The sequence below is a fragment of the Argiope bruennichi genome, chromosome 5 (assembly GCF_947563725.1).
Source record: "Argiope bruennichi chromosome 5, qqArgBrue1.1, whole genome shotgun sequence".
In the NCBI taxonomy this organism is placed as follows: Eukaryota; Metazoa; Arthropoda; class Arachnida; order Araneae; family Araneidae; genus Argiope; species Argiope bruennichi.
The window spans coordinates 103,237,332-103,256,995 of record NC_079155.1 but is presented as its reverse complement, the minus strand read 5'-3'; the positions used below and the strand labels follow the sequence as shown (position 1 = coordinate 103,256,995).

The following is a 19,664-nucleotide window of genomic DNA, read 5'->3' as shown; positions in this document are numbered from 1 at the left end:
AGGTTTTCCCCTCACCTCGAAATTCCATTCAGAACGTTCGCAATAAAAATAATAAAAAACAAACAAACACGTTGTTCTTCCTTTTCTTCGCGATCACTTCACTTTAAATCTCTTTTCCCCATTAAAAGATGAAGAGTCGTTTTATAGAATCTTGTTCTTGTTTTGCGCACGCGCAAGTGATTTTAGGCCAAGTGAAAAAAGCGAAACAAACGGCGAGAAGAAACCGAATTTGATCTGGTCTTCTTAAACCCTTGCAAAGAGTAGATACGGTGAACAACTTGCTCAGGTGAAGAACTGTTCCATAACGGGCCAAACGATCGGATGATACGGTTCGTTCTCGCGCCAATTTAGAAGCTTATTTTAGAACGGCCGAAGTGAAATCACTGGACTACATATTGACGGAGTTACCGACCAAGGTATGATGGCTTCTGTTTTATTTGATAAAGAGGGTAATATTGAAAGTTAACAAGCTGTAATGATAAAGTCATATTTTATGTTTAATTTAATAATTTTTTCAGAGATAGACAACGAAATTCTTATGTTTTTATAGCAGTACTGGTGAATTATTTTCGGAATATGAACTCAGTGAAAAATTGAATAAATTATATAAATAATTCTTTTTTTTTAATGAAATAGGTGCAGAAACTGAAGTTAAATTTTTAAATTACATTTATAAAAATAATTTTTGTGGCATCAAAAGGTAGGCATATAAAAGCATGTTGTCTAAGGATTTTTCAAGAACATTTTTTTATATAAAAAAAATTCTATCTTGGAAACTTAATTTTAGAAGATAAAAATGAAATCAAAATATATTAATATCAGGTAGAATTAATGAAAAAATTTAACACTATCTGAATTGTAGAATGAGGTTGCATATTCTGAAAGAAATGTGTAAATATCCATTGATTCAATACAAATACAGAAATTAGAGTACTCGATTGAATTTTCGACTTTCTTTGTGCAGTTGTCATACTTGAATCCACTGCGTCAACTAAACAGCATGTAAAGTAATAAAAAAATTGTAATAAATTAGCGGAATTATAACTAATAATTCCTTTATTTGTTTCATTGCACTTATTTTAGCTGAAAAATTAAACAATCAATATTAAGAATAAAGAAAAAGAATGCTTCTAACTTTTTGCATGGCGTTTTTTGTGAAGATATATTGCTCGTTTTAATTTATTAAATTTACTGTAAGGTACTATAGGAATTATTTTTTAATAATTATAATATAATACTGTTTGATAGACTTTATCTTTTAAGTTTAAATTAAATATTATTGATATAATGAAATTTTGTTTTAGGGTCGAGTTTGTCTCGTTTTGACAGTCTGAATATTTTACTTTTGAATATAGAATATTCTTAAACAGAAACCAAAATGAAAGAAAAATTTACATTCTTTCATAAGGTGATTTTTATTAAGGTGCTTTTTGAGATTCTAATTTTAATTAAAAATATTTGTATTTCTTAAGTATTTACAATTGCTCACAATTTAGTTAATTTTTTTAGTTTCTCTTCCTTATATTTTGGTAGTTATCAAACGAAGTAAGGTTATTAAATGAGATTACGATTAAGTTTTAAAAAATTATAAGAAATTAAAAAAAATATTTTATAAAACAGTTTTTGTGAATGGACTGCTTAAAAGAATAAAAAAAAAGAAAGAGAAAATCAAATTTCCTTTTTTTTTGTCTTAAATGAACAGAATAAATTATACGAACTTTTATATCTTAACCATTTTATCCATGAGAAATTATGCTAGCTGTTAAGAAAGATTAGGTAAACATGAGAAATTATACGAACTAAAAAAAAAAGTAAAAAAACTCAGTGTTTGTAAATGGGCTATTTAAAAGAGCAAAAAAGGAAATTCAAAAACTTAACAATATAAATTTTTTTTAGACAGAAGAAATGAAAAAAGTTGACTAAGGGAACATGAGAAAGGCTAATTCAAAGTATCAATTTTAAAAAATAAAGGTACTATCATAATATGTTATGAGATGCAGATAAAAGAAAATGGAATAAGCCCGAAAAGAAAAAAGAAAATGGTCAATCATAGAATAGCCTGAAAAGAAAAAGTAAAACGGAGGGTTAGATAGACGTAAAAGTTGCTTATAAAGTACAGAAGGCCAAAATATATGGATTCTACAATTAAAGGTTAAATCGGTTTATACTTATTTCTTATTTGAAAATATGAAAAAAAAAAAAATTATCGAATTACATAATTTCTTTTAAAGAAAATAAATTTTGAGTTTCACATTTTCTATACAGATCACATTAATTAGAAAGAAAATTAAATTGAATTTCCTTAATTTCCCAGAAAAACAATACAATGTATGAACATATCACAATGTTATTTATTCATACATAAAAAAGACTTATGCGTTTTTTTTTTTGTATTCTATATTTTTTACATGAAATCTCTTTATGAAAATAATTGATAACTGTACTCTTATCTTTTTATGTGGGCCTAATTTTGTTGACTTAGAAGACAAATTATGTTAGTTAGTGAAAGAATTTGAAATAAACGTTTGTCACTATTTTGATCCCTCAGAAGGAGGAGGGGATTTGAGTACGAGGATGAGAAGCTTTCCGTTTTTCTGATGACAAAACAATGGCATTGTAACTATCCAGCAGCTTCTTTTGCTAATATTGGATGTACTTCAGCAATAGGAGTTCGGTATAAATGATGTTTGTAATGCGGGTCTCATTTCTGTAGTTTAGTGTTCGCATTATCATCCGCGGCGAATCATTTATTTACTAACATTGAATGTTGTATGACTGGGGATGGGGCGATTATTTTAATTTATTTACAATTTGTTAGCTTATTTTACTGAAAACTGTAATATAGAAAAGATAGAACAAGAAGTAATTGAAGCTGAGGGCCCTTTATTATATTTTTGCGTACGAAGTTTGAATGAAGAAGTATTATAATCAAACATTCTTCTTCGAGATTTTGAGGAATACTCATTTCAGACCTTCCTGAGATCGAAAAACACATTTTCTATTTGTCCGTGAGCAAGATAATTCAAAAACACATTAAACCAAATTGATAAAATTCGATGTGAAGTCTTGATACTAAATTTCTAGATTTCCATTAAAATTACAAAATACTTCGAAGGCAAATCTTACTTCCCTAAGCATATGAATACGATAACTTTAAAGCACAAATAACTATATGGATGAAATTTGGTATATAATTTTACTATCATAATAGCCTATGTACATTAAATTTTGTGCCAAATCTGTCGAAGCAGTGGCCATTTATATATTCAAATGATTGTGAATACAATGACTCTAAAATACAGCCATTGAAATAAGTAAAATTTGGATTGCAATCTGGTAGCCAAAATTGTAGATATGAGCCAAATTTTGGATTCAGTTAAGGGAAAGATCACAAATTGCATAATACCATGAAGTCCAAAACACGCCTTTCTGCATTACCTCATGTGGAAATGGATAGAAAGTTACGCTTGCGGACTGTCATGACTTTCAAGAGTTTGCCATTTTTTTCTTTATATTACCCTAAGTATATACCCACTTTATATGCTTCCCTAAATATCCCTATCTTAATACAAGAGAGGCAAAGGAGAATAGAAAGAGAACAGAAAAGAAGGTGTTAGATTGTTTAAGAAGATAAGAAATTCGAAAGGATGATACTCCAACTAGAGTAATACTGGAGTGATTATTAATCAAATTGTGAATTATTACAGCCTCATTATTATTGTGAATTATTACAGCCTCGCTTGTACTTTAAGTGATATTAATAAAATCAAAATTTATTTTTGAAGTACATGTTTAACTACTGAGTGAAGGCTTCTGGAGCATAATAGTAAAATTTGGAAAGCCCAGGAATAATAGTAAAATAGAGCCTATAATAGTAAAATAGGAAGGCCCAGCATTCGAAAAACAATCCTGCAGACGATGCGCGGATCTGGTGCTCATTCCACAATGCGTAGAGAAACAAGCATCCTGCCGTAGATGTGAGGTAAAAATATAGGGGGGGGGGGCATCAAGCCGATTCAGATGATGGGCTTGTCATCTGACCAGGATCCAAAATTAAGAAGTTTGTGCTCAATTATCTCTCATGTTGTTTCAAAGAAAGACATTGATATATTTTAACTAAATGAGTTATTTTCTATCAATCATATTTCCATGGTTCCATGGGGTGATGATGATGATGTCATGCCTGCGTTACCACGGAAAGGGGGTGCAGTAGCTTCTGAGGGTAAAGACCCCTGAGCACCGGAGGGCAGAAGTCTAAGTTCTAGCTCATACGAAGATGAAACTCACACATTCGCTTGCACAACCCCTTTTTACGGGGGGGGGGGCACATTCACACACATCACAGATAGAACACAGATAAAGAACAACCATGCCGGAACCGGGATTCAAACCCGGGACGACCAGATCACGGGGAAGAAGCGTTACCCCTATGCAAGGACGCCGGCGTTCCATGGGGTTTGAATATTATATAGCGCTTATAATCTAGAACCCATACTTTAACGATTTCTGCTTTGATTATAGAATAATTTTGGTAGAACGGTTATAAAAACGACGCAGTTCATTTATTGCTGTAAAATATTTAAATTTGACAAAAAAATGGGTTGCAATTTTCTAACTATCTCCAGTTTTTCATAAACAGTAAAACAAAATTGTGACACGAATACAGAGATGCTGGATAGTAAAAATTTATTCAGATTTTAGACGATTTATAAAGATATAATTTAGTTTAAGGAGTTATCTAGAAAATGTTATGGAAAGCAAGAAAATAATATATATATGAGATAGAATTGAATATGAAATTTAATTGAATTTGGTTGTATTAATTCAAACAGAATGTAAAAAATTCGAAATTTTACATCTAAAAAATCTATTTGCACAGAAGAATGTTAGCTTACTGATTTTGATTTTCTAATAACAGAATTGCTGACATGCTTTCATAAATTGTGAGTGCATCATAATTTAAAATTTAAATTTGAAAGTTTCTATGATGAAAAAATTGTTTTACCGCTTTTGATTTCCGTTGAGGAATTGATTGAATAAAAAAAGATAATTTAGCATTTGTCTTTGCTCAAATAAAATGAAATATTTGAATACAATAAAGGACTAATAAATTTTCCTCCAACATTCAATTATTGACTGTATGCGATCCATTCAACTGTTGAAAGAGTTTGGATATGTTATCTTTAAAACCTTCAACAATCGAATTATGGAGATTTATGAGTTTTTCGGCGCTTACATTGTTGTCAAACAATGACTCAAATTTTGAAAATGATAAGAAATTATTTGTTCCATTTTCTATTCTTAAGATTTTGAAGGTATAGAAAAGTTTCTTTATACCACGAAGTTTTTTTTAGTTACTGAATATCTTAAAGTAATTTATATCCTAAAATGCCAGAATTTACAAAAATATCAGGTTTAAAAAAAGCTGTGTATAGAGGTTTAGATATTAATATATCGTAAATCATAAACTGAAAAATTAAAATTTGGATAAGTTATAGGAATATTTTAACAATTAAATTTTGATCAGAGATATATAAACTATAATCCGTTTATAAGCCTTCTTATTGTATTTTTTAAATTTACAAAAATTACAATTTTATTAATTGAAAACGACTCATTAAATATATATTCTGGTATTTGTTGGTTGTAACGGCGATCAAAAAGCGGCAAGAAAAAATTTCGCCAATTTGGCGATTTCAATCGTCAAATTATATAGCATGTGATTCGCACGTTCAAAACTTTTCATCATAAATAATAATGCATTTTAGTATATTTTTATAATTTGGCGAAATATTTTTGGCCGCCATTAAAACCGAATTGTACCTATATTTGGAAATATAAAATCAAATGAATGTAAACGGTACTTAGAAATATAAGAATGATTGATAAGATTTAGGACAAAAATGTCCTTTTATATTATGTTGATGATAATAATGAAGATTCATCGTTTTGTTTAATTGCCATTTGCTTGGCGCCTATTTGCTATATTATATAGTTGTGAATATTGAATCCGCAAAGTTATAACGAAAAATCCTAATTGTTCTAACTGCATTATTAAAATATTCAGCACGTTTAAAATTCCAAGAATTTTATGATACTAACAAAAAAACTTTTTTTTTAAAATGATTTTTCAATTTCTGAAATTATATTCTAATTTAATGATAGTTACTTGACCTTGCGTTTTGTTTCTTTTGTCTTCATCTTTAATAGGTAATCTCGGGGTGGAATTTTGGCTTTGTGACCCACAAGGTGTGGGTTCTAGTCCTGATTTCATTGACGAATTTTGATACTTAAAGGAATATTGTATGTGAAATCGCTCGAGAGTGAAATGTTTTTTAGCTGGTGTGAAGTGGAAGTTTGAATAGGGGATGATGACTTAGGTGTCGCTTTTTTCATCTGACCACGGAGTATGGGATTCATTTCTAAACAGATATAATATATAATATAAGCACTGTGAACTATATTGTTTGATTAAAATGATTTAGTTTAGTTAGTTACATTAACGCCCAGATTGATATTAACATAAGGAGAGATCTTGTAATTTCGAACCCTGGTCAGATGTTGAGGATGACATTTAAACTGGCATCCTCTTTTCCTAACATTTGCTTCGAACTAAATAGGAGAGTGTTTGGACTACGACGTCACATTTAATGCTCTTCAATTCCATAATATGAAGGATCTTCAGTCAAATCGCGTTTCACATCTAGAATTCTCCAGGTGAAAGCAGGCCTCATGATCTTCTTAATCTGCTGGCAAAATATAAAAGGCCTTAAAACCATCTTTTCCATCAAATGCTATTCTAATGGTGATTTTTTTAATTTCTTTGTTTTAGGAATGATATTCTACCATTTGTTTTTAATTTTGGTACTTTTTTTTTCAAAAAAAAAAAAATTAAATATATTTTTGTTCGAAGAACATTTATTATTTAATAGAATGCAGCTGCAACGATTCACTACTGAGTCATCAAATAAATAAATAACTATTAAATAAAATCTAATGGTTGCTTCATATTTTATCACTTTCTCATATTTAATTTGTCCTAAGTATTCTAAACAAAACCTGTTTTTTTATAAACCTTATTATAATGCTATGTGAGATTGTTTTGAGGCTTATTCTAACTGTTATCTGGATAACTAATATGAAGCAAACTATATTGAATAATTATTACAAAAAACTTAATATTTTATATATAGCTTCATATTATACTGAATTCAATATATTTCACATTTACTTTAAAATGAATTTAAAAATATGACTGTTCAGTATTTTACTTGACAAAGCAAAGATAATTTATTTTGGAAAAGGGTTTTTTCCCCTTAATATTAAAAAAAAAGAGAGAGAGAGAAAGAAAAGAAAAAGAAAAAAAAAGAATGGATGCTAGCAGCCGTCGACAACTAGAAAGATTAATCTATTTTGATAAATTATATCACACAACACCAAATTAAAATACTATTTAAATTTATACTTACAGAATGGACATAAGGTATTCTGATTTAAAGACAAAATGAATGGGCGAAATTGACTCAATTGTTAAAGTTGAGGAGTTGGGCTTGCAAAAGCTTTATTTTATGACAGTCTCAAAAATGGGAAGTGGAGTTCACAAATGATTATTGATGACATATCTAGAAGTTGCGAGTCTCTTAATGAAATAAAATATATTTATAACCTGCTGTAAAGTAAATTTCATTGTCAATTTCAACTGGTTCAAAAATATTTATATTAAAATATACTGAAAAAATTGTCACAAACTCATCAAGAACATTTGCTTCACCCATGATAGGAAGAAAAGTCGGTTTATCTTATTTAATTAAAAAAAAAAAAAAAAAAAAAAAAAAAAAAACATGAGCGGATTTTTTTTTTTTTTTTTTGCTTTTTTTTGACAGTCAAGATAATGCTTAAGGAAAAAAGCCTGATTAATGGATAGCTTAGAAAAAGGTTTGGCATGTCTAAAGATAAAATGAAGGATTTATTTAAATATGATATTAAATTTAACCAGTTGTGATTATTTTATGTGATTGAATTTGCTTCATTTATTCGCTTTCCTTTTAAACTTGGAATTTCGATGTTTTATCTCAAAGAGACGATGCTAAATTGAAAAAGGTAGAAAATTCAACTAAAACTTTAGTCAACAGCCTTGGATTTTTCAATTGCTATATATTAGTAAAGTTGTTTTTAACATTCGTTATTAATTTCGAAACTTTCTCTGTAATAATAATTATTTTTTATAAAATTGCTCTTTGATGAACGCTAGCTAGGCAGATCGTAATAGCATTCTATTTTTTTCCCAAAAAGGATGTTACAAGAAGTAAGTATAGAAAGAAACGCAAATTATTTACTGTTAATATTGTTAAAAAAATGCTCCTTTACAGTATTTTTTTTACAATAATTGTTCAAAATCACACCCACTATCAGTAAAATGTGATTTTAAGAATCGATTATGTATATTTTTTGCCAGGGGCGTAACGACCTGGTCAAGGAGGTTATAGATACCCCTGATCAGTATTAGAGTGCTCTATGGGAATGATGCAGCATATATATCCCTTTTATAAAATGAAGCACTACGAAGGGACAAAAACATAACATAATATAATATATACTTGTTAAATCAGTGATGACGACTGGAGGAGAAAAAATCATTTTATGACATAGCCATCAGACATTCGCTACACTACTGAATATTGGAAGGATTTCGTTGAATTCCCTTCATTCGAATAGTCTTTGCAGCTGTATCTTAGTGAGAAATGGGTGTGCCATAGAAATTGTCCATCAATCACTTCATAGATGCTGCGTCAGTGTTGGTGATCATAATTTTGAGCTGTTATTGTTGTGAAAGAAATCATCCTCAACAATGCTGTAAATAAACAGTTCATGTCGATATTTTTGTGTTTATACCCTAAAGCGTCGCTTGTGATCGCATATTCTTCAGCAAAAAATGATTATTGTATTGTGCTCCACTATTCCTTAAACTTTGTCCCATGAATTTTGCAACACCTTACATGAAGTTATCAACTATTTAAGGAAGTCATAATAGTAATTGAATAAATAGCAGGTGCCGGCTTCCTGGCATAGGGGTAGCGCGCCTTCCTTGCGATCTGGGCGTCCTGGGTTCGAGTCCCGGTTCGGGCATGGTTGTTCTTCCTCTGTTCTATCTGTGAGTTGTGTGAATATGCCTTCCTGTAAAAAGGGGTTGTGCAAGCGAATGAGTGGTGTGTGAGTAGCAAAGTCGTACTCTTGGCCCTAGTTGGCACTACTAAAACAAGAGACGCATGCCCTATCGGCTTAAATCGCTGTCTTCGTAACAGCGAGCTTGTTTGTCTAAGTACCATAATAAACAACAACAAATAGCAAGTGGTTGAAGGTTGCAGTTATAAGCTATAATTGCTATGAGGAAGTAGTCACAGAGGCTGCAAATAACCAATTTATGTTTCTATTCATGTCTTGATTTTTGTATTCACTCCTTAATTCATCAATTGCGCATCTACATAATTTTGCAAAAAATATTTGCCTCCTTGCATCCCTTTATTCTTTAAAGTTTGCCCCAAAAATTATGTATGTTTATGAAATATTATTGGAAATCGTTTTGTTAGAGCTTTTGGGCAATTAGTAGATCCCAAATCTCTGTATTAAATGAGTTTCGCACGATCAAAGCAAGACCTATTTTAAGTCGTAGTTCATCAGAATTAATACAGTTTATTATTTGGATAGCGGAAAAGCTTATTTATTCTGATCTCGTACAGATCTGGACTTATTTTACCTTGGTTACCTTTATTTAGTGGAGGGGGGGGGGTGATTACTTGATAATTTCGATGAAAGAATAATTCTCTCTCACACAAGGCAACCATGAAATATTTAGGCCATGAAATATTTTTACACGTGTTTCTGTAGTTGTTTCAGCCTCATTTTTCAGAATGATGTTACAATTCGAACGGCATTTTGCTAGTTTGGTCTTAAAGATAAAAAAAGTCAGAAGATACTAAATCTAAATGAGAAATTCCTATTTGTATATTTATTACTATTTTAATACAAATATAAATCAAATGGATTGTATACGAAGAATGAAGCAACATTCTTTCATTTATATTTAAAATTAAAGGATAACTATCGTTTATTTGACTTTTGTTTCGATATATTAATTCTAGAAAAACATTTAAAAAAACAAGTTAATTTTTTTTTAAATTGAGAATTTCTTTTGTTTCTTTGAATAATAAACCATATGTCCAAACAAACACCAGAGGTGTGAACATTTGTTTTGATGTTGCACTATAGCCACAACTTGTACTTATATATAGTCATCAATAACACAATTTATTTAGGTAATTTTCTGTACTTTTAAATGTTTACCCAATAAACACCTCTGGATGTTAACGAACCATTTGTAATTATGATTAATGTTGTGAAGATAAATTATTGAATGATTTTGATTTGAAATATTCTTATGCGCACTTCAAAAATTAATAAAAGCAAAAGGAATTTTAAATTAATTTTTAATAATTTAATAATTTCAGATTAAATAATCTGCTAATTTAATATTAGAGGACGAAAAGAGATTTACATAGACATTTTAATTGAATTGTTATGCTTTTTAATTAAAATATCATAATTTAATAATATCAGCTGGAATTTAAATTTTCAGTTACATATTTTCAAGTCTTTAAATGAATTAACATCGAATTAACTTATTTTCGCAGAATTACTTTTCGACACATATGGATCTTTTACTTCCTCGTACACAAAGTATAGAGAGAAAAAAAAAATTGAATTCGTGATTTTGTCGAATCTCTACATTTCAGACTACCCTGAGTTCTAAAAACACATTTTTGGCATTATGTCTGTCTGTCGGTGGACATGATAGCTCAAAATAGCTTTAAGCTAGACGGGTGAAATTTGGTATGTGGATTGAATTTGTAGATTTCTATCAAATTTAGAACGGAATTCATTCGGAAGAAGTCTGTCTGTCGGACTGTTTGATTATAAATGATTTTGATAATTCCAAAACACAAAGATCTAGGTAGATAATATTTGATGCACATCTAAAATATAAGTTCTTATCAAATTCTGTACTAAATCTGTCAACGGATTGACCATCTGTCATTCGATATATCCGTATACATATAAAAGCAATAACTCATAAACGAAATGATTTAAATCAATGAAATTCGGTGTGTCTTCTTATGATTACAACTGTGATTTTGTGACAAATTTTGGTTTCATTCGGTTGAAAAGACATCCAATATATATATATATATTCTCACAATAAATTCAATAAAAGTGTTAGATTAATGCCAAAGATATACATTTCGTATCTGTTGTTCGTTAATACCAAGCAAGGTGTTTGCGGCTTTCCCCAAAGTCCATAATTTTATGTGGGAGGAGTTGACAAGGCTTTGATTTAAAACTGTCCGAGAAAGTTTCGAGGAGACTACTCTGGTTGGTTTTATGACAATGTCGCATTGAATATTATGTTCTGAATTTTTTTATTAATACAAAACAGAATTTGAAAAAAAAAAAAAAGGATATAAAACTACTGGAAAAGTTTTTCATTAAAAATAATAAATAATTATTTGCTCTCTAAACATAATCTAGAATTAATAATCATTTTCCGAAAGGTAATTTCGTTATACTGAGCGAGTATATCATTATAAACATAGATACATTGTTTATAATGATCGTTTGATTATGCGTTTGCTTACCATTTTTCCAATTTATGCTTCTCTTCGAATGAATGAACATTCAATGGAGTCCCCCTTCCACTTGCAACTCTAAGTGTAAGTAAGCATTGTTCAAAACAATGATGTATTTTCTTTCGCTTTTTTTACATAAAAACGATCATTTGCCCTTTTTTAATGTGCAAAGTTCAACGCCTTTTAGTTAAACTTCTTTTAAGTAATATATACATTTTCCCTTTCATTTAAAACAGTGAAATCTTTTAACCTGAATAAAATGATTTTTTATTTAGAAAACAAGCTAATTGTGAAGGGGAAATGTAATCCCAAAACATATTGTCTTTCGGCTTCTAAAATCAGTTACTTGCCGATTAAGGAAATTCTATTTTAAGATGGATACATAAAACTCCGACTGCCAATGAATTTAAACTTGAAATAAGAGTGTCATTTTAATTGAATAAAGGCATTCAAAGAAAAAAAATATTCCGTATTCTTTTGGTAGATGAAAATATTCTATTCTTACATCTGTATATATCAGATTTGTATTCTGGTTTTCCTCGTGTATATTTATTTTCTACTATCGAAAATCATTTTTGTAATTTCACAAGGAAGAATAATTTTACGTTAATTTTTTAGATCAACAAAATTTTGTTGGTTCTAAATATAGACACAGAATCGTTTAATATTTCTAAATATAAGCAATAAATTATTATTATTTTTTTTGAGAATTACAAATATGGTAAGGTAAGGTGTGTATAGTTTCCACAAAACTTTCCTCGCATACTCTGTAAAAATGAAGTTATCCCTTTCTCATCCCACATAAAATTGTAAATCATGCGCAAGGTCGAGAACGTCTCCAGCATTTAGATTTTTATTTTCAGCGTCTCTACATGAACATTTTGTGCTTCTTAATATAATAAAGAAAACCAATTATACATTTTGAAGGTAATTGTTTTCTTATGACTCCAGTGTGGGCTGTTGTTTGTTACTTATATCCTTTGATTTTTAATTAGATGTTATTGTATCTGTCTTATTTCCGTCCATGTTCTGGCATAGTTTGCAGATTATTATAATTATTGAAATTTAATAAATAATGTAAGGGGGCTATCTGCCTGGGTGATGGAGCTTTGTTTCACTCCCCAGCGATACTTTTCTTCTTACAATCTGTAGGGTAGACCGGTTGTCGTTGGTTGGATCCCAGGTCTTTTTATCTGCCAATGGAAATCAAAATTTGACATAGATTTGCAATTTCAATAAAAATATTGTATAAAAAATTTCATTTATTTAATTTGCTACGTTTTTGAGGTATCATTTTACTCTGCATAGAAAAGGACCACCAGCCAACAGCCACACCGGTGATAGATTTAGATCAGAATTTAATGAAAATCTATAGACGTAACAATATGTACAAATTTCATTTATTTAGATCGATGCTTTTTTCAGCTATCGCGTTTCCATAAATGCGAAAGCACAATCGATAAACTGCCAACCACTTAACGGATTGGTTCAAAATCTGATATAGATCTGTATTTTAGGTGCTAAATTTGTATACTAAAATTTATCTCTTTACATTTTATGTTTGCATGCACTAAGACAGCTAAAATAAATAAATAAATAAAAAAAAAACAGAATTTCGGATTTTGTTTAAAATATGATAAGATTGAAAATTTGGTGTATAAACCACATTCCACATTTCATCCTTCTAGCTTTGAGCTATCAGGTTCACAGATAAACTGATAGACATAATCGGAGAACTTTAGGAAATATTTCAGAGCGATCTGAAATGTAAAATCGTCCAAATCGCCGAGTTCAAATTGCGATTGCTCACGTGTAATTGCTAATTAGATGATAAATGAAGAAATGACTATTTTTTATTCCGATTAGTAGTAGTGGTAGTTAGTAGTTAATTAGAATTTGCGTTCTAAATTTTACGATCTCGTCTTTAGAGTTATCAAAATTATTTCATTCTCTGGTAAATCTTTATTTACGTGGTAGAGAAAATTGTCTTCTCCACATTAACGAAAAGAATTCGAGAGTGAGTTTTGAGGTTGTTTTGTGTCCTTTATGCCAAATCTAGAGGAAGCTAAAAAATATGCGTAGTTTGCTTTATGCACGAGACGACACGCTCATTGTACCTAAGTTCACGATAGCCATATTGCACTAAATGAAGCTATGAGTATTCATGGCTCACAGACTGTCCATGAAGGAGATGTGTTTAACTCCAAGATAATGGAGACATTATAAAGCAATGTGTAATTCTGGCAAAAGTCACGGACATTGCAATAGAGAGAACTTTATCTTCTTGTCAGATCTTCCCATGTACGTTGTTAAAAATAGCATTATGAATTTTAATTTGTACTTGCTTTCTGTGTTACTGTGTTACGTTTTAGACGCTAAATACGTTTTTTTTTTAATTCTGCGTATTTCCTTTCACAATTGTTATTAGTTAGTGACTAGTTTCAAGACTCGATTCCGCTAAAGATTCGCCACGTATGAGTTCAAGATCCGCATTAAACCTGTTAGGAACCAAACACTCATTAATGTAATGCTGAAGCTTGGACATGAAGGTGCCATTTTTGTTATATGTCTGTGATTCAAAATTATGAGGTACATTTTCAAAGCAGCCCCCCGAATAGTTGAAATGAGACTTAAATATATCTGAATTGAATCTATTTGGTCATACTAGTAAGCGAAAATGTTAATCAAAATATCAGCTTTCACATTACTAACAACATAAAAGAAATCTCACTTTCCAATGACTTTGTCGTGACTATACAAGTCATTTTGTAGGACAATCATATTAGCTAAATAATAAAGATAAAATTTTTGAAGGACATCCGTTAAAGGATTCAACAGGTAATGATTTCTGTCAATTTCTTTTCCTGTTTAAACTGTAATTCTTTTTATTATTTTGTAAAAAAAAATTAAAGGAACACATTACAGCCTTCTGATATCAAAACCTATAAATGATGTGGACCAACATTTTCCTTCTTATTTACTTTCCAAAATCATTTTAGCATTGCAATAAATTTTGTTATACTCGCCAGCAAAAAATATAAGTTCACTATATCTGCTTCTGATAATTTATCAATTTAACAGTTTTATAATGTACTAATTTTCAATTTTCAGATTGATATTTAATATTTTGATTTCAAGTTATATCAGCAAGCAACAAGTTATCGCAAAACATCCATAGACTTAAGACAACTCCAGTAAAATTTGTCTTAATTTTCCACTAGAGGATGATAATTGAGGACTTCTGTTTTAGTGTTCTACAGCCAAACAAATGGAATTAGCAAATTCCTTTGTTGCAGAACTAAGCCTAATGGTAATTTTTATAGGATGTTTATGACCGAGTGTTCGCGTCGCATGCATCGGATTTCATTTTTACTTCCTTTAGCCAATGTCTCCGGATCTTTTCCTGTTGTTGTTTTCTATTGTTTTTTCTTCTCTCTTGGCCTTGCCGAAGCACTTTTATTTTCGAAAGTAAGGAAAAGATGGCTTCAGCTATTGAGTCCACAAAGGGAAAAGATGCGTAGGAATGACCTATTATTCGATTCGTATTTGAATAACTGTTGTCTTTGACAAGAGTGCAATGCCCAAGAAGATGCCATTGTTTCGTTTTATGAAAGGCAGGCAAACTAGAATAAGAGTGCTTCTGTGTGGTAGAAAGATAATATTGCCTTTGTTGATATATTACCCACTAAACTTAAGTGAATGATTTGCCTTTTTATAATGATAAGAAATAATTTAAAAAAGCAAAGAAAGGATTCGTTAATTTATGATTTTGTAATGGTTATCATCGCATGCTAAATTTTCACCATTAGGGTAAATTTTATTCATGTATTGTGAATAAGAACATAGATCTTTCATTATAACTATAATGGAGTATCTTCCATTATCACGGATTATGACTTCCGTGATAATGGAAGATCTATGACATTTTGAAATGAATGTCATCAACTGGTGATAAAAAAAATATAAATAATATTTTAATAAATCATCAATAGGAATTGCAGCAACGACGTATCTATATTTTGATTATGGATACAAGATATATTTGGTATATTTTTAAAAAATAAAGTAACTAAGAATAGTATTAATTTTATAAAATTATTTTACCGACTCAATATAATGCCACAAAAAATTCATATCCTGAAGTGAACATTTATCGACTGATGCTATTAATTTTATATATCAAAAATTTTGAAATTTATACTTTTTGAAATGTCACAAAATTTTTAGGAGGCTTAAACTTGATTTTTATGATTTTTGTGTTACATGCTGAAAGGACGTTTTATAACTAAAATAAGCAGTTAGAAATGAACAAATTATTTAATATTGGTTTTACATATGATTTAAAACATACAGTATATCATCTTTGTAAAATAGTCAGGTCAGTATTAATAGGGTAAAAATTTCCTTTGAAATTTTTTTCTTGTTTTATTTCTATAATTCCATGATAATTAGTTAGATAATTACTTCATATAATCTTTTTTTTTGTTAGTGATTCTTTAAAGTATACAAATGGTATAAACATTTATATACTTCAAATTTAATCAGAATGTAAAAACATTCATTTATAGGAAATTAATTCCTATTGTCATGAAGAATGTACAAAAGATTGTAAATAAGCCAAATGAAAGCAGTTCTCATATTTTAAATGTATAACAAATTGAACTTGTCTGTTATCTTATTTATTTTTATAAAAGATGAAAAAAAACACTAATTTTTCAAATCGTTTTCAAGCACAATTTATAGATTTTATTGCACAAAGATTATATTGCTGCATCATTTGACGCATAGCAATCGGTCAACATAACTGCTTGTAATGTTCCATTTTTTTTCGAATTTTTAACATGATATGTAATTACTTGATTAGATTTTATTGACAAATTTCAATTTACTAATGGATTAAAAACTTAGTAAGTTTTAAAGTCCATTAGGTAAAATTTTTAAAACCTTACAATGTTGACATACTTACTTTTAAATGAATTGACTTTGAATTTTTTTTAAAAATCTATTTCTTGCAATATTCTATGATTATTCAAATCTATTGTGTTTGTATGTGGTAATGATAAATGTCATCCTTGTCAAAATTAAAGAGCTGTAAGACATTTAAAGTTTAGCTGGAGAGACACTAATCTTCTGTTAGTTGTATTAAATTAAACATTGTAATATCTCATTTCTAAAGACATTGCTGAATTACATTAAAGTTTTACCTGAAATTTTTTCTTCTGCTTAAGCTTCTTACAATGCAATAACAAAAATGATTGTTGACAGGAAAAGAAAACCCTTTGTATTTTAGATTAAAGAATGCAGTCCAAGCAAATATCTACATGAAAGAAATATCTTAAGATGTGGTCTTAAGACCTTGTCAATCACCATCCATACATGTCCATCTTTAATTACTGCTTATTAAAAAGACAATGCAACCAAATGCTACTTGGTAGAAAAATTAATTCCATTCAGGTTGCAATTCATCAAGGATAAAGTAAGTTTTAATGTTAAAAAAAAGCGTTAATGAGATATTTCGTCTATGAATCACTGAACATGGAACAAGTTGTGTCTTTGAGACAGGATTATAGGATTGATACAACGCTTCATTGTGTTTCACAAAATTAAACAATGAATAGTCAAGACAATCTGAATTATTATTCAAGTAACCCTGAAATTGTCTCAGGATTTTGTAAACAGGCCTCTTGTGAAGGAAAAAAAAAGAATGTGAATTCATTTTCTGATTATTAAGTACAAAGAATATCGATTACTATGTAAAAAACGGGTGTTGATAGTTGGTAGGCGCTTCTGGGTGTGTCACGGCAAACATGGTATTGATTGAAGAATGCTGAACGATCCCGCTCACCAGGAATGGGTGTATCAAAATACGAATCTGTACGTCAGTCCTTAATTTCTTGTTTCTTTTTGGCAACACCTTTGGAGCTGTTGTAAATAAAATGGCCGCAAGGCATTTTTTAGGAATTTCGGTTTCCGTCATCGTAAGTTGAAGTGATTTTTTTGGAAAGACATGGTAAATAGGGTGACACAGATTTTTGGCTTGATGTCAAGAAACTTTAGGACTTTTCTGGAGCTGCCCTGAGCACACTGTAGGGATATAAGCTACGTGACTTGTATAAAATTTGTGTCTTTTTGTAAGAGAAAGTCAATGAATCTTCTCAATAAAACTCCAACTGTGTTCTGGTTTTTCTAAATAAAAGGATGGGATATGAAATGCAATAAAAATTTTGACAGCTGGTTGTGTTGCAATGCATTTTTAGACTATGTATGTTGCATATTCGTGTCATTCAAGAGTCAGTGTGGTTTTAACCTTTTAGGAATGGTGCTATTTTAATTATTTCTTTATATGTTTTTAAAAATACCCTTAAATTTGCAAAACACAAGCATTTTTACAATCCTTTACATGGAGTCATATTGGTTTACCCACATACTATATTTATGGCTTAAAACCTTTTTTTCAAACGTTACTATGATACGTAAAAGAAATTGAAGGGATAGTAATAAATAATAATAAAAAAGGATAACCTTATATTCCTAAAAAAATAATTTGCTCTTTATATCTTTCTCAAAATCTTACAAACTTTGAGAAATAAGTATGACGACTATGGTCCTTTTATCGATAAGGCAAGAATTTTTTCATTAACTTAGATTTTTTTTTACTTAAATTATTCTTTTAAAAAAGGATTCATTAATGAAACTGTTCAAACATGGGAGCCATATTCAATTCATACTTTTATAATGGCATAGTATAATATGAGATTGCTATTCCTGATAATAAAATTACTTTGCGTTATGTTGTATTGTAACGCTTTATAGAAAAATATTGATTGAATATTCCAGATATATGAGCTTGAAGAAAAAACTAAATGCAATTCTTTATCAATGTAATATATTACTATAATATTTATAGGTACGATTTTCTCTGTTTTTGTACCATATATTTTCAAACTAAATTAGGTATTGCAATCAAAAATACCAGATTGGTTGTTCTGAAAAGCATTTAATTTCAAAGCAAGTAATATTAGAAATCCAAGCACATTTTCTACCTTTTTTTTTTTAAAATACATCTTTATATTAGCAGTAAAAGTTCGCTTCGTTTATATTCTGAATAGCTTGTAATATGTAAGCTCACGTTTGCTTTGAATAGAAATGCAATTTAGAAAGAAAAATGTTCTTAATTCTTTTATTTCAAAATTAAGATTCTTTTCAAGGAAATATTCTAACGGTTTTTAATGTAAACAAATCGAAATTTACCATCCACCAGGAAATAAGGAAATATATCATATTTTTCCTAAGTTTTACTTCAATCGAAATCATTCTTTTCATTTCCTTTAAATTTCCACTGAAGAAATCACTTTTAATCTAGATTTCAGTAAAAGGATTATCTCCGGAAAAATAGATGTCTGTGACACGGATAGCACTTTATCAATCGAAAAATGTCCAATGTTTTATGTTTGCAAAGTACTATTCTCCTTGGATAAAGAAAGAAAATGTCGTGAAAGATTATCCAGTTCGTGAATTCCATTTTATTCGTTCAATGCTTACAGCTCTAAATTGATACTGCTACACAACTTGGAAACAATAACCACGATTTCTCATTCCTTTTAAAATGCGGCACTTGCATTGTGAATCTTAAGCACTGATTGTCATTTAGGCTTCACTTGTGCATCAAATTCGTCTTCACGATCAATCGAAATTTCTTTTCAACATTTGTTAGCCAACGCGTGGCAACGGGAGCGAACGACTGACTATCGTTTGGCATTCTTTGTCCGAAAGAAGTGATGCGTTTCATCGAGGTGAATCAAGAACAGCCATCTTTTTGTTCGCTTTCCGTTTTTCGAACAAACTGTCAAGGGTTATTGTGCTGAGGAGCGTTAAGTTTTGAAACATAAGAGATTAAACGGGAAGTATAGGGACACGCATTGTTTGAATGAAAACAGATTTGCAATAAAAGCCCTTCGGATAATAAATCAAAAAAGAACTATC

General features: G+C 29.7%; 1 protein-coding gene across 1 annotated transcript in view; it reads left to right on the top strand.

Moving 5' to 3' along the window:
- The first annotated feature begins 233 nt into the window (after nucleotides 1-233).
- LOC129968478 (probable chitinase 10) overlaps nucleotides 234-19,664 on the top strand; it is a 115,956-nt gene continuing 96,525 nt past the window's right edge. The window contains exon 1 of the mRNA XM_056082395.1: nucleotides 234-416. The gene's annotated coding sequence lies outside the window, so the exon portion shown is untranslated. The remainder of the gene's footprint in view (nucleotides 417-19,664) is intronic.